Raw genomic sequence first — 22,317 nt, 5'->3', positions numbered from 1 at the left:
GCTGAAGCTACCCCCGTCACCTGGGCACTCTCCAGCTCCCTACTCCTTCTACGATTTTCCTCCCGCCTTAGTTTGGCGGGGCCCTTTTTCCTCCTCACTAGCCCTGTTGCGCCCCCATCCCTGCCCGTACCCTCCCCAGCCGAGGCAACTTCGCAGCTCTCCTCAGCCGGAGCGGCCGCCGCACGGGCGAAGGCGCTAGGACAACGGCTAAAAGGGTGCCCGAGGACACCACACAGGTGGCACCGGATCTGCCTACAGGATGCGGCCAGATGACCCACCCCACCACACAAAGCGCAGACCTGCACAGTACACGCTGCGCTAAAGTGGGTGGGGCTGCCACACCTGTGACAGACCTTGGGTTGCCCCTGGTAGAAGACCTGGATCCTATCGCGTCCAAGGAAGGCGGCTGACGGAATGTGGGCAACTGTACTCCCTGAACGGTTGAGTTTGACGGAAAACGTCCAGGCCCCGGACCAGATCCCGTGCTCATCCAAGTTTTTCTTGGGCATATCCGTCACATCCCCATACCGACCAAGCCAGGTCATAATGTCATAACAAGAAAGTGACTCGTTACGGGTCAAAACGGTAACTTTCTTGACAGAGTTCTGACGGGAAATCGCCTTGACGGCAAAATCCCGCCAGCCGGGCTCGTTCTTTGCCACTTCGTAGTTTGACCAGAAGAGTTCGAGACCCTCTGGCCGTACGAAACTGACATCAAACTCAGATGAACCGTAGGGGTGAATGAGGGCAAAGATGTCACTTGCCCTGAATTCCATCTAAAGGAGGAGCTCAACCACTTTAGAGCGAGGTGGGCACGCATCCTCGCCCCTCCAAATCAGACGGACCACATTCCTACGGTTACTGTCCTGCCCGGTTGTCGGGAGGGACCAGACCACCTCCCCATTCCGCTCTCGGAAAGCCCCCAAACCGTGCCTCTCTATCCAGAAAGACAGGTCGACCTCACCCCTTCCCTCTACCTGGATCGACCTGTCGCCCCTGCGTAAAGCCTCCAGGAGGCGCTGTTGCAAGTGGCCTCCAGAGCCGGACAGAGATGGGGACCCCCCTGAACCCCCGGCAGTGACATTGGCATAGCTCCTAGAAGCAGTCACTACCGGGGGGGCAGCCAGACCAGACCCAGACCCAGAACCGTCAGTACAGCCACTCACACCACTACTCCCATCTTTATTCCCATTCATACCCGACTTTCCACTCTTACCACTACTAGTCCCACCATCATTCACTCCACTTACACTCCCACATGCACTCCTCTCATCCACAACACAACTACACTCAGCATTCTCACATCCTCCACTCATTACCTGCCTAACAGATTCTGGGCTGGCTGGGACTTGTAGTATAGCTGGTTTAATAATGTTCTTTGCTGTCTTAGCTGTTGCTGGGGTTGACGCCAAGGGCTCCTCCTCCATGGGCGATGTCCCTTCTGGAGTCTGGAGCTGCCCCCCCGGGCGCACCCCAGCTCCGCCCACACTCTCTGACACGCAGGGAATCCCCACCGTGCCAGCTGTGCCCGTCCGCACGGGCTCTGCAGCAGACTCTGATGCCCGGACACTCCCCTCCCTCACAGAGGAGTGCCCCGCAGCGCCCACAGAACATATAGTACTCGGAGGACCGCCCCCTGAGCACCTGGACCCACTATTCTCTGCCAACGGCACCAGGACACTCCCCCCCTCACAGGGGAGTGCCCCGCAGCGCCGGTAATGCCCACAGCACTCGGGGAACCGCCCCCCGAGCACGCGGCGGCATAGCTTGCCTCGCCACTTCCCACCATGAGCCCATCCTGCCCCTCCCTACCGGCAGGATGGGTGGGCTTCACATCTATTGCGCCTACAGCCTTTTCAGACGCCATGCTGTACCCCCCTTGCTGGCCCCGGTCCATGACAGGAACGGGGTCTGGCAGTTTGGGGGGCCCAGCAGCCTGAACCAACTTCACAACTGGCCCAGACTGCTTGAATGAATGAAAAACAAAAGATACCGTTTCCTGAACTTTCTGCTTCTTCCTTTTCTTCACTACATCATTCTTGCCAAGATCTTCACCAAAGGCAAAATCCTCAAAGCGGGTAGGTGACTCCTGCTGCACAATAGCTCTCAGCAAACCCCCACTAGCTGCGTCCTCTTCACAGCTATCCTCCATCTCCCCATCACTGGAAGGTAACGCCACTTGATAGGGCTCTGGGTAGCTATCTTGGGGGGACTGGGGGTCACATGCACCAGGGGCAGCATCCCCCTCACTCTCCACAGCTTCACCTGACTCTCCATCACCTTCCTCCTCTCCATCTTCCTCCTCACTGCTGTCCTCATGGCTGTCTGCACATGCATGCGGGTTTTTAAATCTTTCATTGTTAGTAAGTTTTTCCTTAAAGAACCCTGCATCCTCAGCAATGTTCCTTCTGGCCTCCTCCACCTCAGCCACCTTTGCCTTAAGAGCCCGCACCTGAGCAGTAAACTTCTGCCTCTTACCTGCAGAGGCATTGTCAGCCTGGTAGCGTGAAAACTTCAGGTCTTCCCTCAGGCTCCTAAGTTTTCTTCCCAACTCTTCATACTCCGCCATCTTGGATTGGATCCGTGACCCATACATCTCCAGAGACTCCCTTGGACCCCGTACCCCCCATTGCTGGGGTTCAGGGGTAGCAGAAGGTCCGCTGTTCTTGGCTGTAGCCTTGCGTCCTTCGGGTTTGGACGGGGGAGCGGGCTCCGCATTTCTGCGGGCCCTGCTGGAACGCCTCACCCCGACCTTGGAACCGGCTGTAGATGCTATCTTCCCCCCTCTCGCCAGCCGGGAACGAGAGGTAGAAGCCCGAGACTCCCTTGGCTCCATGCAGGAAAGCTCTCCCCAGGGGCCTGCCACACCCCTGGGAAGGCAGGTGAAAAACGCTGCTTCTCTCTGTGTGGAAGTCTGGAGCTCAAAGGAGACACACCCGACAACTTCACACACTGAAACTGCTGTGTTCAGAGGATGTGCTCTCTGCTGACACCTCTGTCCATGTCAGGAACTGTCAAGAGCAGGAGAAAATCCCCATAGCAAACATATGCTGCTCTGGACAGTTCCTGACATGGACAGAGGTGTCAGCAGAGAGCACTGTGGACAGACAGAAAATAAATCCCAAAAGAAAAGAATTTCCTCTGTAGTATACAGCCGCTAATAAGCACTGAAAGGATTTAGAGTATTCAATAGAAGTAGTTTACAAATCTGTTTAACTTTCTGGCACCAGTTGAGTACCCCGGAGTACCCCTTTAAATGGCCTTCTCTAGTACATAGTTGTCACACCTCCTCCCATAGACATGAATGGGGGGGGGTGATAGGGGATAAGATGTTTGAAGGATAGGAGATAAGATGTTTAGGGGCGGAGTACCAATTTAAAGGAATCCTCCTCCTCTTCTCTAAGCAGCCCTGGTAGAAGGACAATTGACTGAGGGTCTGAAAAGATGAAACCATATCAAGAAGATATGGGGGTGAACACCATCCACAGTGTTTCATAACTTGTAAAGGAATATTCTGGAAAAAATGTCATCCAAAAATAGGAAACAGATTAAATAATAATAAGTAGATAAATAATACAGATAAAGCAAGTCCTTACATTTAAAAGTAAGAAAGATCTGCTGGGAGCTGTAATCACTGTCTATGTAGAAGACATGAGCTTCTCCAGGGTCCTGTACAGTACATGCAGTGTCCCAAAAAAGTTACATGGAGCCGCCCTCACCTGGTGTCCAAAGGAGCAGCTAACTCTGGCACAGGTAAAGAGTGCAGAACATGTAATATCTCCCTGTACTGTAGGGGGCACTACCAGAAAGCCAGTCAGTGCATACACTTCAGTAATATATGGATTTAATCAGTGAATGCCCATAATGATTGATCAGTTCTTTCAGCCATTGACATGTTTCACAGATCTGGACTGTCCGTAGCATTGTGCTGTATGTGCTGGGAGTTGTAGTTTTACAACATCAGGAGGGCCACAGTTTGGGGACCACTTCTCAAAAAAAAAAAAAAAAAAAGAATCAGTCCATACAACCACAGAAATCGTTTGGCTGTCACCACTTATTGTTAACGGTCAATGAGAATCAAAGGGTTAACACAGCTAGGCTACTTTGATGCTGTGGATAGGTTTAGAGCAGCAAAGAACAAATATATCCATTTTGAAATTTAATAGACGAGAGTGCAAAGGTTACGAAAAAAGTAACAAAAATGATGTAGTAAAAATGGCAGTACAGATAGAGGCAAATCTATTACAAAAAAAGCCATAAAATAAATAATAACCTCTAAAAATATCAGTGAGAGATCCCACTGGAGTGGACAAACCTACAATCTGGGTAGAATCTCCTTGTGTCTGTGCAATAAGATTCTTTAAAAAAAAATCACCCCAGGATTTTTTTTGTTTATCCCCTTAAGGACCCAGCCATTTTTTGCACATCTGACCACTGTCACTTTAAACATTAATAATTCTGGGATGCTTTTACCTTTAATTCTGATTCCAAGATAGTTTTTTCGTGACATATTCTACTTTATGTTAGTGGTAAAATTTTGTCGATACTTGCATCATTTCTACGTGAATTTTGATGAAAAAATTGAAAATGTTGCATTTTTTTAACTTTGAAGCTCTCTGCTTCTGAATGATTTCAGCAGGCATCCCGGTCCGATCCCCGCCCGGCGCGCGTCAGGGGACGGAATTCTCCATGACGTACGCCTACGCCATGGGTCCTTAAGTACCAGGGTGTCATGCCGTAGGCGTACGTCAAGGGACCTTAAGGGGTTAATAATGTAGAGGATCTTGCGTATGCCTTGTGCTTACCTGTTTTAGCTAATGTGGCAGACATGGTGCTTTGTAGAGAGAGGGGGTGGAGTTTGATTACTGCACTTGGTCATCTTATTAGACTGCTGGTACTGAAGTTCACTCATGTAAACTCATTAGACTTATGTGGGTTGGGGGTCAGTTCATATTTAATGTTTAATGTGTTTTCCTATTCAAAGTGCGTTTTTTTAGAAAAATATTGTCATGAGGAGAAAGGGATTTGACCTTTAATCACAACTGAGGTGTTTTATGAAGCTTTAATATCTTTAGGCTGTGTTCACACACTGAATTTATACTGCATTGTTTCACAAATTTTTTTACTGAACTTTGGCTGTTTTTACTGCAATTTTCCAAAATTGTGTTACAAAATAACACTTTTTTTTTTTTTTACGATAAACTGCACAATTGCAGTGAAATAAAATGATAACCATGAAAAAAAAACTGCAAAAAACTGCTAAGCACAGCATAAACATGCAATGTGTGAACTCAGCCTCAGGGGAGGTATATAACTACTATATATCCTGATCCCATAGAGATAGCAACAGCAGCACACAGAGCTGGGAGGGGAGGTATATAACTACTATATATCCTGACCCCATAGAGTTATCAGCAGCGGAGACAGCACTTGCCTTAAAGGGGTACTCCGGTGAAAACCTTTTTTCTTTTAAATCAACTGGTGGCAGAATGGTAAACATATTTGTAAATTACTTCTATTAAAAAATTTTTAATCCTTCCTGTACTTATTAGCTGCTGAATACTACAGAGGAAATTCTTTTCTTTTTGGAATGCTCTCTGCTGACATCCCGACCACAGTTCTCTCTGCTGACGTTATTAAAATAATAATAATGCTTTATTTATTGTTGTCCTTAGTGGGCTTTGAACCCAAGTCCCCAGCACTGCAAGGCAGTAGTGCTAACCACTAAGCCACCATGCTGCCCTTAGCATACATTTGCTATGCATGGTTGCTAAAATGGACAGAGATGTCAGCAGAGAGCACTGTGCTCGTGATGTCATCAGTGTTCCAAAAAGAAAGGAATTTCCTCTGTAGCATTCAGCAGCTAATAAGTACTGGAAGGATTAAGATTTTTTAATAGAAGTAATTTACAAATATGTTTAACTTTCTGCCACCAGTTGATTTAAAAGAAAAAAGGTTTTCACCGGAGTACCCCTTTAATCTCCAAGAAATCATTGCAGCTCTGCAAGCTAGCTCCCTCTCTGAGTACTCTATGCATCCATAGTTGTAGGCCACCTCTGTGCATCCATAGTTGTAGGCCCCCTCTGTGCCACCATAGTTGTAGGCCCCCTCTGTGCCACCATAGTTGTAGGCCCCCCTCTGTGCCACCATAGTTGTAGGCCCCCTCTGTGGTTCCATAGTTGTAGGCCGCCTCTGTGCCCCGATAGTAGTAGGCCCCCTCTGTGCTTCCATAGTTGTAGGCCGCCTATGTGCATTCATAGTTGTAGGCACCCTCTGTTCCCCCATAGTTGTAGGCACCCTCTGTGCCCCCATAGTTGTAGGCCCCCTCTGTGCTTCCATAGTTGTAGGCCGCCTATGTGCATTCATAGTTGTAGGCACCCTCTGTTCCCCCATAGTTGTAGGCCCCCTCTGTGCCCCAATAGTTTTAGGCCCCCTCTGTGCCCCTATAGTTGTAGGCCCCCTCTGTTCCCCCATGGGTGTAGGCCCCTCGGTACTCCCATAGTTGTAGGCTCCCTCGGTGCTTGCATAGTTGTAGGCCACCTCTGTGCATCCATAGTTGTAGGCACCCTCTGTGCCCCCATAGTTGTAGGCCCCCTCTGTGCCCCCATAGTTGTAGGCCCCCTCTGTGCCCCCATATGTGTAGGCCCCTCAGTACCCCCATAGTTGTAGGCTCCATCTGTGCTTTCATAGTTGTAGGCCCCCTCTATGCATCCATAGTTGTAGGCATCCTCTTTGCTTCCATAGTTGTAGGCCATCTCTGTGCATCCATAGTTGTGGGCCGCCTCTGTGCATCCCTAGTTGTAGGCCCCCTCTTTGCCACCATAGTTGTAGGCCGCCTCTGTTCCCCCAAAGTTTTAGGCCCCCTCTGTGCATCCATAGTTGTAGGCCCCCTCTGTGCCACCATAGTTGTAGACCCCCTCTTTGCTTCGATAGTTGTAGGCCTCCTCTGTGCCCAATAGTTTTAGGCCGCCTCTGTGCCACCATAGTTGTAGGCCCCTTCTGTGCTTCCTTAGTTGTAGGCCGCCTCTGTGCTTCCAAAGTTGTAGGCTGCCTCTATGCCCCAGTAGTTGTAGGCCGCCTTTGTGCATCCATAGTTGCAGGCCACCTCTGTGCATCCATAGTTGTAGGCCGCCTCTTTGCATCCATAGTTGTAGGCCGCCTCTGTGCATCCATAGTTGTAGGCCCCCACTGTTCCTCCATAGTTGTAGGCCCCCTCTGTTCTCCCATAGTTGTAGGCCCCCTCTGTGCCCCCATGGGTGTAGGCCCCTCTGTACTCCCATAGTTGTAGGCTCCCTCTGTGCTTGCATAGTTGTAGGCCACCTCTGTGCATCCATAGTTGTAGGCCCCTCTGTTCCCCCATAGTTGTAGGCACCCTCTGTGCACCCATAGTTGTAGGCACCCTCTGTGCCCCCATAGTTGTAGGCCCCCTCTGTGCCCCCATATGTGTAGGCCCCTCTGTACACCCATAGTTGTAGGCTCCCTCTGTGCTTTCATAGTTGTAGGCCCCCTCTGTGGTTCCATAGTTGTAGGCCATCTCTGTGCATCCATAGTTGTGGGCCGCCTCTGTGCACCCCTATTTGTAGGCCCCCTCTGTGCCACCATAGTTGTAGGCCGCCTCTGTTCCCCCAAAGTTGTAGGCCCCCTCTGTGCCACCATAGCTGTAGGCCGCCTCTGTGCCCCCATAGTTGTAAGACCCCTCTGTGCCCCCATAGTTATAGGTCCTTTTGAGCTAGTTGTATCCCATATAGTTTTATGTTCTCTGCTCCTATGCTCCTCTAGTATGGGCTCAGACAGGACCCAGGACTTCTATGGGCCATAGCAGTAGGTCCTGTCTGACCTGGACTGAAATTGCAGTGCACAGAAGCTCACTGAAGCAGACTAGTTACCATCCTTACACCGGGCCTGCCAGCGGTTTCTTTTTGCTGGTGCTGCTCTCTGTGCTCTTCTCTAGACCTACATCACTGCTTCCTTAATGTGGCAGCAGGTGCCAGCCCTAAATATGATGTGTGTGACTGTACAGTCACAGTGCATGTGTTATTCTTTAGCCCCAGCAGCATTGCCCCGTGTAGGGCCCAGTTGCCTACAGGGCCCCCTGGGGGCCCTTACTGGGGTATTGGTTAAACCATTCCCTGATGGCGGCCTTCAAGGCAATTGTCTCTCAAATCTCAGCGGAACATAGCTAAAAATAATGTCATGTCTAATTGTCACAAATTAGAATGATATCATTCATCAATAATAATCAGAAAGTAGAATCCAGTCCCGTCCAGAATCATACAGAGTGTGAATTCTTAGGAAGTCAGCGCAAGACTCTAAACTCCGCTGAGTTCCTGAAGAAAACAAACACATTGTCAACATAGTTGATACATTTTTCACAAAACACATTGCTGTTTTTAGGCTTCGCTATATTTGCCATCTTCTGTAATACATGTCAAGGCTCTCAATCTGATTTTCCAACTCATTGAAGACATTCACCGGTTGCTGTTCAGCAATTTCATGAATTGCTTTTGAGTTTCTTATTCAGAGATTTGAAAATAGAAAAGTGGAAAAACAACCAATTCAGAAAAAAAGAACAAACACAAAGTTTAACTACTTGAGACTCCTCTGAAGTATCCTGAAGTCTTATACCTATCTATAGTCCATACTATATCTATCTATAGTCCATGCTATGAGTCCTCCATAGTTTCATCATCACTGGACCAACATGTCCAACAGAAAAATTGATACATTGGTAGATCAATGGGTTGGAATCAGAAAAGAAATGACCTTCTGACACAGTTTGTCATGTGTGATGGTGGACCATCACTTCCAAAATGAAAAAGTTCTATGGAGTGCTCGGAGTCTTTTGGTGGTACTCAAAGTGTTCTCCGACTGAATATCTGATATAAAACGCTCTGTAAATTACTAAATAAAGATAATCTGGGAAGGTCTCTGGGTTTGGCTTTAAAGGGGGACTCCGGTGCTCCAGCGTTCTGAACATTTTGTTTAGAATGCACGGAGCCAGAGGCTGTGATTGTGATGTCACGGCCATGCCCCCTCATGACTTCCCACTATGCCCCCTCCATTCATGTCTATGGGAGGGGGCATGTCTGCCGACACCCCCCCAACCTCCCATAGACATGAATGGAGGGGGCTGGGCATGACATCATGAGCGGGCGTGGCCGTGATGTCCCAACCACTGCCGCAGGAACCCGGCATTTGTTTAGAACGGCAGATGCTGTGGAAGATTCCGGGGGCCCCAGCAGCGGGACCCCAGTGATTAGAGTATCCCTTTAACACTTTATTTATCTTTTTGATTGTAGACATCAGTTTTGGACTGGGGTTTCTTGGACCAACCAAGATCAAAGACTTCACCAATAGACCAAATCCTGGTCGAGTAGTCATGTCTCAGCAAAGTTCATAGAAGTAAGTGGAGGGGAGTCCTGAACATCTATCATGGTCTACGTCCCTGAAGACGCTTTTTAGACCCTTTTTTAGACCCTTTAAGCCCTATCATATATAAGCGACTACTTACCTCATCATTAACCCTCACTATTACTACACACTCTCTCGGTGACATCCTCAGGGGACTATGGAGCAGTGATCCTGTACGAAGATGTCCTCAGGGCACTATGGAACAGTGGTCCTGTACGGTGACGTCCTCAGGGGACTACAGAGTAGTGGTAGTGCTGGACAGGGAGGAGTGCCTATAATTTTTTTTTTTTTGCTTCCTGTCCTTGCCCCTGGACATTTGTTGACAAGCTTGAAATACCCCTTTAGTCAGCTAAGAATGTGTCACGCATAGCCTTTATTCTTTACTAGCAATATTTATTGACTATTAGCATTATAAGTATTATTAACAACTTTATTGTAAAGGCAACATACTCGGCAGTGTTGGGAAAATCGAGTATTCATTTACCTCACTGGTGACCACATGACCCACTTGCAGTAAGGAAATGCATAGAGTGTGCAGGATATAGGCATAAAAAATAAAATCAACTGGAGTGCTTCCTTAAGCATACAGATCTGAACATGTAAGTGCTTGGCTTGAAAGGCTATATATATATATATATATATATATATATATATATATATATACACATACATATATATATATATATATATATATATATATATATATACATATATATATATATATATATATATACATATACATATATATATATATATATATATATATATATACATATATATATATATATATATATATATATATATATATATATAGCAACAGGAGAATACAGCAGCACACTGCTAGCACAAAGACATAGATAAAACATGAGTATATAGATGAAACATGAGTATATAGATAAAACATGAAAAGCTATACAGCTGTAGTGCAATAAATGAAAATATGAAATTATGAAATTATGAAACAGTGAGGTACTTCACTGTTTCATAATTTCATATTTTCATTTGTTGCACTACAGCTGTATAGCTTTTCATGTTTTATCTATATACGCATGTTTCATCTATATACTCATGTTTTATCTATATCTTTGTGCTAGCAGTGTGCTGCTGTATTCTCCTGTTGCTGTATATTTAGCCCAGCAGCCTGCACCTGTAAGCCAGGTCTTTACAATAGTTTGGAATCAATAGTGCTGGCCAACTTATTCTTTGGTTCTTTGGTTTTATAAATAAATATATAGATTACAGATTACATATTTCTAATTTGAGAAATGAAGTGCTCAAGTTTTAGGGGTATATACAGCCCCATAGTAATGTTCACCAGGTGGGGGAAAAAAAAACTCATGGACAAACAAGTATTATAGCAAATAAAACAAGGTTTTGTTCTGATTAATTTAATACCATATCTTTCTAATGGTCAGAACTCTACTTTTATGATACAGAGCTCCAAAGCCCCAGCAGAGACATAGACTTATATGATTGAATTCTGTCTGCCTGCAGCCGCCACTAAAAAGGGAAGGAGCAGAAACATTTCAATGCCGAACCTCCTCTCCCACTAGGCCAGAAATTGAAAATACGAGCATCTATATATATTTAGATTAGAGACAATAGTCCTTTTATGTCTAGAGGTAGCAGGGCTGAATTTGTGGTCTGCTCTGCTGTGTCTGGAATGGGTAAATGTTCTAGTAAGAGATGCAGTCACATATGCTAGCAGTTAGGGCATAAAGGTAACGGTAGAGCTGTTGGTGATTGCCAAACTAATAAAATAGCATTTTGTATTTCTCAGCCAAGTGTCAAGGAGGTGGGGCCTAGCTGCTCTAGTGCCACAGCCTTGCAAGCCTCCTTACTCCCCTCACCTCACCGCCTCCTTGATTTGTACACAGAGCAAGTAAGAAGGGCCTGGGATGTGAGGACAAATGAGGAGGCGGGCCAGCTTTGGCACTTGACACTTTAACACTCTACAATAAGCTCCTCTTATTCCAGTCCATGCAGACAGCACAGCACATGGCAGCAGTCGATATTAGTCAGAGCTTGTCAGTGTAGACCAGTTTTTCCCAACCAGCTTGCCTCCTGCTGTTGCAAAACTACAACTCCTGTGTTGCCCACATGAGTTTGGAGTTTTTAAAAATCATGGCTTATAAAAAAAAAGACCACTAGCGGTCCTCATAGCATCCAGAAAATAATCCTACCCGGCTTCAGCATAATCTTTCTCCCAGCTGAAACAAAGGCTGGGACAAAGTCCAGGAAGTGAGAGTGGGACTAGCACTCCTCTGTGCTTTATGCCTATCCTAATAGACTGCAGCATGAAAGTAGGAGAAGAGGGGTTTACAGGGGAGCCTGCAGTGAGTGGAAGAGGAGACCCAGCACAGCACAGCAGACTCAGGGAGGAAGTGAATGCATAGTGAGTGAGGGCACGCCCCTTTCTGAGCAGTGGATGTCAGAATGAGTGAGCAGCAGAACAGAGGGATTGGTGATCCAAATGCAGAAGCTAGACACATATAAAATGACATGTAAATAATTTACATGGCCTAGTGAGGAACATATATAAACAACATTTTTTTCTGTGATATGACAAGAACACTCGAAACTAGGGCAGAAATTTCATTATATCAGACAGCAACAACAGTGACAGACATAATGTCACAATCTTTTTCTTTGCTTTGCTTGTCTTTGTTTTTCGGTAAAAGCTGAGGAGCCAGACATATTAAATCAGTATTAGGTTGTGAAGTTCTATGAGGTGATGCAAGAAGCAGTCAAGTTTTCATCAAAACATAAAAAGCAATGAGAGGTCACATAAAAAAAAATAGAAAAAAACAAATTTCACTTGACATTGATGTGTCCTCGCTGTCTCCACCGCGGGGGCCTCTGCCAAAGGGCCAGATGAAAAGAAGAGGAGAAGTCTAAAAATACAAAAAAAAAAGATAAAAGACAGAAACAATGGAGGGTTGGAGGCTTTACCGTGGACATCGACTCTCACTCACATCCAAGATCTGTGTCCAGGGAGTAAAAAGAAAGAGCCTCGGAGCTACAATGCGCATAGAGCAACATTTCAATGGCAGTAAAACTCCACGGCGTCTTTAGCTGGAGGGTCCGGCTGCATTTCAAACCACTTGAGCTTCCATTCCATGCTTTACGAGATCCCTATAATCCCCGAATAGAAATATTTTGTGCCGGAGCCCTGCAGCGTGACTTCTATTCCGTCTGGAGTTTGTCAGTCTGCAATAAAATAAAACCCTTCAACACTGTGTCCAGATTCCTGACTCTGATGTTTGAGGCTTTCAAAGAAGACAGTCCAGAAGTCACAGTAGTCGGCACTCCAACCCCTTACGTACAGAGCCAACTAGACAATGAGCAACATCCAGTGTACATGCACTAGGGATTATAGGCGTGCACATGGGGTGTGACGGGTGTGCCTGGGCACACCCTAATCAAGCCCAGGGGGGATCCGCGGCCGCCACTGAACAGCACGCAGGGGGCCCCTGTCACATTCTGGACATCCCTGTGTCCCGAAAGATCTTGTCGGGACACAAGGATGCCCCAGTTACCTTTCTGCGGCGGCCCCCGCGTTAACTTCCAGGGGCCGCCGGGAGGTAGTGCACGCAGGGACGTCACTGAAGTTCCGTGCGTGCGCCCATAGCAACAGAGGAGTGGAGCACCAACGAGGAGGACGCGCGCCGGCCGGCATGGTAAGTCACCAGCACCAGCTGGCAGCACGTCCTCTTCAGTGCTCTGACCACCATTCCTCCGGTCCCGGGACCTACTGCTATGGTCGGAGGAGCGGTGCTCGGAATACTGAAGTGGGGCAGTACACAGACACACAGCCTCCAGCCATACACTGTATATGGCTGAAGGCTGTATGTCTGTGGGGGAACATACTGCGCCTAATGTGGGGAACTATACTGCACCTTATGTGGGGAACTATACTGCACCTAATGTGGGGGAACTGTACTGCACCTAATGTGGGGGAACTGTACTGCACCTAATGTGGGGGAATTATACTGCACCTAATGTGGAGAACTATACTGGACCTAATGTGGGGGAACTGTACTGCACCGAATGTGGGGGAACTTTACTGCACCTAATGTGGGGAACTGTACTGCCCCTAATGTGGGGTAACTGTACTGCCGACCTAATGTGGGGGAACTGTACTGCACCTAATGTGGGGGAACTATACTGCACCTAATGTGGGGGAACTGTACTGCACCTAATTTGAGGAACCATATTGCACCTAATGTGGAGGAACTGTACTGCACCTAATTGAGGGGAACTATACTGCACCTAATGTGGAGAACTATACTGCACCTAATGTGGGGGAACTGTACTGCACCTAATGTGGGGGAACTGTACTGCACCTAATGTGGGGGAACTATACTGTCAACCTATTGTGGGGGAACTGTACTGCCAACCTAATGTGGGGAACTGTACTGTACCTAATGTGGGGGAACTATACTGCACCTAATGTGGGGGAAATATACTGCACCTAATGTGGGGGAACTGTACTGCACCTAATGTGGGGGAACTGTACTGCACCTAATGTGGGGAAACTGTACTGCCCCTAATGTGGGGGAACTGTACTGCACCTAATGTGGGGGAACTGTACTGCCCCTAATGTGGGGGAACTGTACTGCCAACCTAATGTGGGGGAACTATACTGCACCTAATGTGGAGAACTATACTGCACCTAATGGGGGAACTGTACTGCACCTAATGTGGGGAAACTGTACTGCACCTAATGTGGGGGAACTGTACTGCACCTAATGTGGGGAAACTGTACTGCACCTAATGTGGGGAAACGGTACTGCACCTAATGCTGGGGAACTGTACTGCACCTAATGTTTGGGAACTATACTGCCAACCTAATGTGGGGGAACTATACTGCCACTCTAATGTGGGGGAACTGTACTGCACCTAATGTGGGGGAACTGTTCTGCACCTAATGTGGGGGAACTATATTGCCAACCTAATGTGGGGGAACTATACTGCACCTAATGTGGGGGAACTATACTGCACCTAATGTGGGGGAACTGTACTGCAACTAATGTGGGGAAACTGTACTGCCAACCTAATGTGCGAGGACTTATACTGCACCTATATGAGGCAGGTTTGTTTATGAATGTGTACATGCAAGCAAAAGTGTATTTGTGTGTATGTGTATGTGTATATATATATATATATATATATATATATATATATATATATATACACACACACACGCACGGCGTGAGTTTGTGCTTTAGGGTGCACACCGTAATGCAATAGTCTGTGCATGCCTATGCTAGGGATGGTGGTCAAAGAAGAATGAATGGGCTGCACTCACCGGATTCCGGTACATCATAGGCGCTGTTCTTTATTTTCATAGGTGCAGTAAAAACATCAATTGCAGTAGGACGCACAAGATGGTATAGACGCCATAAGTCAAATCATTCACAGGTGACAGCTATTGCACTAATACTGTGTGGTGTGCCACGGAGTGTGATGTGGGGGGTAAGACGGCAGATGTTATGGCCCCAGGGGTAGATGGTATAAACCCCTTCTTATCGTGATGCCAGAGCGTGGTTTGGCTTTATAACCCCCCAAAGGTAGTACCGCTAATCCTAGGGTAGGCAGGCACAAGAAAGAGTCCAAGGTCAGGGGGTAACGGTAGCTTTTACCGAGGTAAGACAGATGGTACAGTCTATGCAGTACAGCCAATATCCCAGAGAGGTGGCCAGTGACACAGGGGGACCTCACAGGCTTGCTGGGACTTGCAGTGACGTGACAGACTATAATGCAGGCCACGGTGACTTTAGATGACTTGACTTGACTTGAGATGGTGACAGACAATTGAGATGACTTACTCAGGACTGACTGGTGCTGCAGTAATTAAGACTTGAGGCCTCCAGTGGCTGGGCACTGGAACACTTGACTGCACTGGACCTCAGCAGGAACTCAAGAGCATGGAAAAGAGAGAGATTACATAGGGGGGCTGTGCAAGGAGCCCATAGGTCACTTGGGAGGTCACCTGGTCACTGGGGTTCTCTGGGTAACAATACAATCATGGTTTACAGATTTAAAGGTGTATTACACTTATAATACATAACTACACATAACTTGTAGATATTAGGGGGTTTGCTGCAGGAGAGCCCCAAGGACATGCATGGACTCTGCCTGACAGGGTAGAAGTACAGTACGACAACATCCCATACTGGGACATTACAACTGCCACTAAGTGGAAAAGTTAAGACATCCCTGACCTTCAACACCTGATTATTGTTACTCACCATAATTGTCTAATGGAGAGGTCTATTGCCTCCGTCTTGCACAGCTTTCCTCGCTTCTCCGCTGCCTGGTCCAAGTGGCTTGAGTATAGAAGTCTAGAACCACATTGCTAAGATAACTGTACATTCTCATTTATTCGCCCAAGCGTTGATACGATTACATTACTTAATATGTTGTCTTAACTGCAGGAGCTGAGTTAAAGTTATGGTTTAAGTTCTGTTTTCTCTTAGGGTATGTTCACACTGAGGAATTGGAGAGGAATTGCCACGAGTAATTCTGCTCGCTTTTTCCTCTCCAATTCATTCAGCAGTGAAAATCCCCATAGAGCTGTGCAGAATTTCTGCCCCTCAGTTCACACTGAGGAATTTCCTCAAGCAGAATTCTGACGGGGAAGTATGTTCCGCTTGAAGAAAGTACATGTTCTTTCTTTCAGGCGGAATCAGCGTCGTTCTCCCATAGAGATCAATGTTATTTTTTTTTTTTTTAGTCGGAAGCATTTCCACGCGGAATCCGCGTGGAATCGTTGTGGAATTGGCGTGGAATTGGCGCATGAAAAAAAAAATGTTATGAATAGAAATACTTGATACTCCTCCTCCGCATGAAACCTGCATTTCTGTGTGGAATTCTGCGCAAATTCTGCGCCAATTCCACATGATTTCCGTGCCAATTCCTCGTGAAATTCCATGCAAAATCTCTGTGAGTTCTTGTGGAAAAGTAACAATATTTTGATGCAGAAAATTTCTGCTTGATTTCCGCCCCAATTCCTCAGTGTGAACATACCCTTAGACTTCTTCTTGTCTTGGCCCTTTGGGGCCGGATTGGATAAGCATTGTAGATATTTACTCTCTTGGACCAACTAGCTATCGATGTTCTTGTGGCTTTATCTTGCAATATGTCAGTTTCTAATGTGCTTTTCTGTGTGTTGTAATTTTGCAATGCTTGTCCGTTTTGCTGTAACTTTTATTGAAAACGTCAATAAAATTTAAGTTATAAAAATAAAAGTTAGGGAAGTGCTGGATTGATAGGGGTTTCCATGGGGGAAGCACAAGAGAAATCTTGGAGACAATTGTGTGAGGTGCGGATGAAGCAAGAGCACAGTTGTAAGTCTTAAAAGGATCAGAGATTATGTGAGGGGCATTATTGGGAGATCAGCTAGGAGATATATGGAGGGAACAGGCTGTGGACGGCCTTGTATGTCATGGTGAACAGTTTAAATTGAATAATTTGGGCAGCCACTAAAGAGATTGGTAAAGGAGGAGCAAGTGGAGAGGTGGATTAGTCAGGTAGCAGAGTTGAGGCTAGATTTGAGCAGAGCAATAGTGTTTGATGGAAGGCCACAGAGGAGAATGTTGCAGTAGTCCAAGCAGGAGATGATGAGGGCATGTGCCAATAGTTAAGTTGAGTGAAAGTTCAAGAATGAGTGGATTCGAGAAATGTCTTAAAGGTGTAGGCGGCAGGAGGGGGGTGAGGTTCTGGATGTGTGATTTGAACAAACTCAAAGGTGACACCAAGGCCGCCGGCTTGTGGGACTCAGGGAGAGTGGATCCATACCTCCCAGTGGACCATACCTCCCAACTTTTTCTGAGAGTAAAGAGGGACAAGCCACACACCTAACAACACTCATGGGCATGCCATGACCATGTCCTTAGTCACACCCTAACCACGCCTGCACCTGCAGAATGGGAATACCTCTTAACAGCAATAATGTCAGTCTGTCACCTAAGTTTAGGAGGACATTCTATACTGACAGACTGGCCCCCATCATTATCACTACAGACTATATACTTCGGGCTACGACTCATCTCTGGAGAACATGGTGGGAAAAAAAAAACATTTTAGGCTCCAAACTTTTCCAATAACTATAATGCCCCAAACTGTAATAATGCCCCCCTTAGTAGATTTGGTAGCAGCAGATGTCCCCCACATTAGTTTGGCAGCAGATTCCCCTAGTATTAGTCAGCAGATTTCCCCCAATATTAGGCGACAGATTCCCCCCATAGTAGGTGGTAGATTCCCCCCATAGTAGGCGACAGATTCCCCACATAGTAGGCGGTAGATTCCCCCCATTGTAGGCGGCAGATTCCCCCCATAGTAGGCGACAGATTCCCCATATAGTAGGCAGTAGATTCCCCACATAGTAGGCGGCAGATTCCCCTCATAGTAGGTGGCAGTACCCCCCATAGTGGGTGGCAGTACCCCCCCATAATTTGCGGCAGTACCCCCCATAGTAGGTGGAAGTACCTCCCATAGTAGGCAGCAGTCCCCCCTTTAGTAGGTGGCAGTTTCCCCCACAGTAGGCAGAAGTACCCCCATATCAAGCATAAATTCCCCCATAGTAGTCAATTGCAGTTTCCCCATAGTAGGCATTGACAGTACCCCCCATATTAGGCAGCAGTACCCGAATATTAGGCAGCAGTAGCCCTATGCTAGGCAGCAGTACCCCCATAGTAGGCAGCAGTACCCTATAATAGACAGAAGTGTCCCCCATAGTAACCCCCTTCCCCCATATTAGGCAGCAGTGTTACCCATAGTAGGCCCCCTTCCCCAAGATTAGGCATCATTGTCCCCCATAGTAGGCCCCCTTTCCCCAGATTAGGCAGCAACATCCCCATAGTAGACCCACTTCCCCCAGATTAGGCAGCAGGGTCCCCCATAATAGGCCCCCTTCTTCCAGATCAGGCAGCAGCATTCCCCATAGTAGGCCCCCTTTCCACAGATTAGGCAGCAGGTTCCCCCATAGTAGGCCCCATTTCCCCAGATTAGGCAGCAGTGTCCCCCATAGTAGTCCCCCTTCCCCCAGATTAGGAGGCAGTGTCCTCCATAGAAGGTCCCCTTCCCCCAGATTAGGTAGCAGTGTCCCCCATAGTAGGCCCCCTTCCCCCAGATTAGGCAGCAGTGTCATTAGGAGGCATGTACAGTCAAATGCGGGACATGTGGGGGCAGTTCCGGGACATCACCCTAAAAGTGGAAATGTCCCCAGGATCTGGGACAGTTGGGAGGTATGCCATTGACTGTGATTGCTAGATCAGGTGGGGAGGGGGTAGAGCAAGGAATTTAGTTTTTTCCATGTTACGTTTAAGAAAGCAGAAGAAAAAGAAGGATATTATAGCTGACAGACATTCTGGGATCTTGGATAGAAGGGAAGTAACATCTGAAACAATCTGGTATATGGAACCAAAGTAAAGGAATGAAGGGCAGTGCTGATCAACTGGTAACCAGTGATCCGCAGCACCTATCATCCCTTTCCTTTTGTTCCTTATATTACATATGATACAGCAGTAATCTTAAATTGGCTGAGACTATCCTCACCTACTGTGAGCCTGACCCTTGTCAAAGCAATTCATAGGTCAGATGCCCGTCAACAAAAATCTGCATGTAATGATCGACATTGGAGATTGCTCTGATGTCTGTCATTTAAATAGCTAAATGTTGCAATCTATACCGATCGTGGCATTAACACATTAAAAACCAGTAATCCCTGGCCTCTAGTGGTTCCCGATGGGTTGCTGGGGAAGCCTGGCGACAAAAACGCTGCCAGGAAAATGTAATAAAAAGTGATAAAAAAGCCAGAACTACCGTTATTTCCTTAAAAATGAAATAAATAAACCCTAACACCGCTCCATAAAAAAATAAAATAGTTATAGGAGTCAGGACATGGCAATGAACAGATTTTTTTTTTTTATTTAAAGTTAGATTTTTTTTTTTACCACAAATAGTATCAATGGTATTATTGGAATCATACTGACCCATAGAATAAAGTTAGCATGTCAGTTTTACCGTATTGGGAACTACGGAAAAATTATTGCCCCACAAAAAAAAAATGCACAATTCCATTTTTTTTTATGTTTGACTATTTTTTTTTCTGGCTCAGTAATGCATTATATGATAAAATTAAGTATGCCAATGAAAAAGTACAACTTACTCAACAAAAAAAAAGCACTTATACAACTCTGTCAGTGAAAATATATAAAAAAAAAATACCTGTTTGATGCAAAAACTATTTAAAAAAATAAAGGGAACACTAAGATAACACATCCTAGATCTGAATGATTGAACTAATTGTATGAAATGCTTTCGTCATTACATAGTTGAATGTGCTGACAACAAAATCACACAAAAATGATCAATGGACATCAAATTTATCAACCTATGGATGTCTGGATATTGAGTCACACTCAAAATCAAAGTGGAAAACCACACTACAGGCTGATCCAACTTTGATGTAATTGTGGTGGACCACTGATGTATGGCGGGATCAATACATTAGAGTCTTTGTATAAATTGTCCATACACGCTCTGACTTGTAGTTGAACAGGATTAGTGATGACATATAACTTTTCTTTTAGCATTTTTGACTAGGCATATAACAACTGGACTATGCATTTTACAGTTAACTATACACAACATGACATTTTGACTATGTACGTAACATACTATGCATGACTAGTGTCACGATGCCGGCTGGCAGGTAGTGGATCCTCTGTGCCAGAGAGGGATTGGCGTGGACCGTGCTAGTGGACCGGTTCTAAGCCACTACTGGTTTTCACCAGAGCCCGCCGCAAAGCGGGATGGTCTTGCTGCGGCGGTAGTGACCAGGTCGTATCCACTAGCAACGGCTCACCTCTCTGGCTGCTGAAGATAGGCGCGGTACAAGGGAGTAGGCAAAGGCAAGGTCGGACGTAGCAGAAGGTCGGGGCAGGCAGCAAGGATCGTAGTCAGGGGCAACGGCAGAAGGTCTGGAAACACAGGCAAGGAACACACAAGGAACGCTTTCACTGGCACTAAGGCAACAAGATCCGGCAAGGGAGTGCAGGGGAAGTGAGGTGATATAGGGAAGTGCACAGGTGAACACACTAATTGGGACCACTGCGCCAATCAGCGGCGCAGTGGCCCTTTAAATCGCAGAGACCCGGCGCGCGCGCGCCCTAGGGAGCGGGGCCGCGCGCGCCGGGACAGAACAGACGGAGAGCGAGTCAGGTAGGGGAGCCGGGGTGCGCATCGCGAGCGGGCGCTACCCGCATCGCGAATCGCATCCCGGCTGGCAGCGGAACCGCAGCGCCCCGGGTCAGAGGACGTGACCGGAGCGCTGCCGCGGGGAGAGTGAAGCGAGCGCTCCGGGGAGGAGCGGGGACCCGGAGCGCTCGGCGTAACAGTACCCCCCCCCTTGGGTCTCCCCCTCTTCTCAGAGCCTGAGAACCTGAGGAGCAGACTTTTGTCTAGGATGTTGTCCTCAGGTTCCCAGGATCTCTCTTCAGGACCACAACCCTCCCAGTCCACTAAAAAAAAATTTTTCCCTCTGACCTTTTTGGCAGCTAAAATTTCTTTGACCGAGAAGATGTCCGAGGAGCCAGAAACAGGAGTGGGAGGAACAGATTTGGGAGAAAAACGGTTGAGGATGAGTGGTTTGAGAAGAGAGACGTGAAAGGCATTAGGGATACGAAGAGAGGGAGGAAGCAGAAGTTTATAAGAGACAGGATTAATTTGACACAAAATTTTGAAAGGACCAAGATAGCGTGGTCCCAACTTGTAGCTAGGGACACGGAAGCGGACATATTTAGCGGAGAGCCATACCTTGTCTCCAGGGGAAAAAACGGGGGGAGCTCTTCTTTTCTTATCCGCGAACTTCTTCATGCGTGATGAAGCCTGTAAGAGAGAATTTTGGGTCTCTCTCCATATGATGGAAAGGTCACGAGAAATTTCATCCACAGCGGGCAGACCAGAGGGCAAGGGAGTAGGGAGGGGGGGAAGAGGGTGACGGCCGTACACCACGAAAAATGGGGATTTGGAGGAAGACTCAGAGACCCTGAAGTTATACGAGAATTCGGCCCATGGGAGGAGATCTGCCCAGTCATCCTGGCGGGAGGAAACAAAATGTCGCAAATAATCACCCAAGATCTGGTTAATCCTTTCTACTTGTCCATTGGACTGGGGATGATATGCAGAAGAAAAATTTAATTTAATCTTGAGTTGTTTACAGAGAGCCCTCCAGAATTTAGACACGAATTGGACGCCTCTATCCGAGACAATCTGCGTAGGCAACCCGTGAAGACGAAAAATGTGTACAAAAAATTGTTTAGCCAACTGAGGGGCAGAAGGAAGACCAGGAAGAGGGATGAAATGTGCCATTTTGGAGAATCGATCAACGACCACCCAAATAACAGTGTTGCCACGGGAAGGGGGTAAATCAGTAATAAAATCCATACCAATCAGAGACCAAGGCTGTTCGGGGACAGGCAGAGGATGAAGAAAACCAGCGGGCTTCTGGCGAGGAGTCTTATCCCGGGCACAGATAGTGCAGGCTCGCACAAAGTCCACAACATCCGTCTCCAGAGTCGGCCACCAATAGAAGCGGGAGATGAGTTGCACAGATTTCTTGATACCCGCATGACCTGCGAGATGGGAGGAGTGACCCCATTTGAGGATTCCGAGGCGTTGGCGAGGAGAAACAAAGGTCTTTCCTGGAGGAGTCTGCCTGATGGAGGCAGGAGAAGTGGAGATCAGGCAGTCAGGTGGAATGATGTGTTGCGGAGAGAGTTCAACTTCTGAGGCATCCGAGGAACGAGAGAGAGCATCGGCCCTAATGTTCTTATCGGCAGGACGAAAGTGAATCTCAAAATTAAATCGGGCAAAGAACAGAGACCACCGGGCCTGGCG

Source organism: Hyla sarda, chromosome 1, assembly GCF_029499605.1.
Source record: "Hyla sarda isolate aHylSar1 chromosome 1, aHylSar1.hap1, whole genome shotgun sequence".
Lineage (NCBI taxonomy): Eukaryota > Metazoa > Chordata > Amphibia > Anura > Hylidae > Hyla > Hyla sarda.
The sequence above is the reverse complement of the archived record's forward strand: the minus strand, read 5'-3'. Positions refer to the sequence as shown.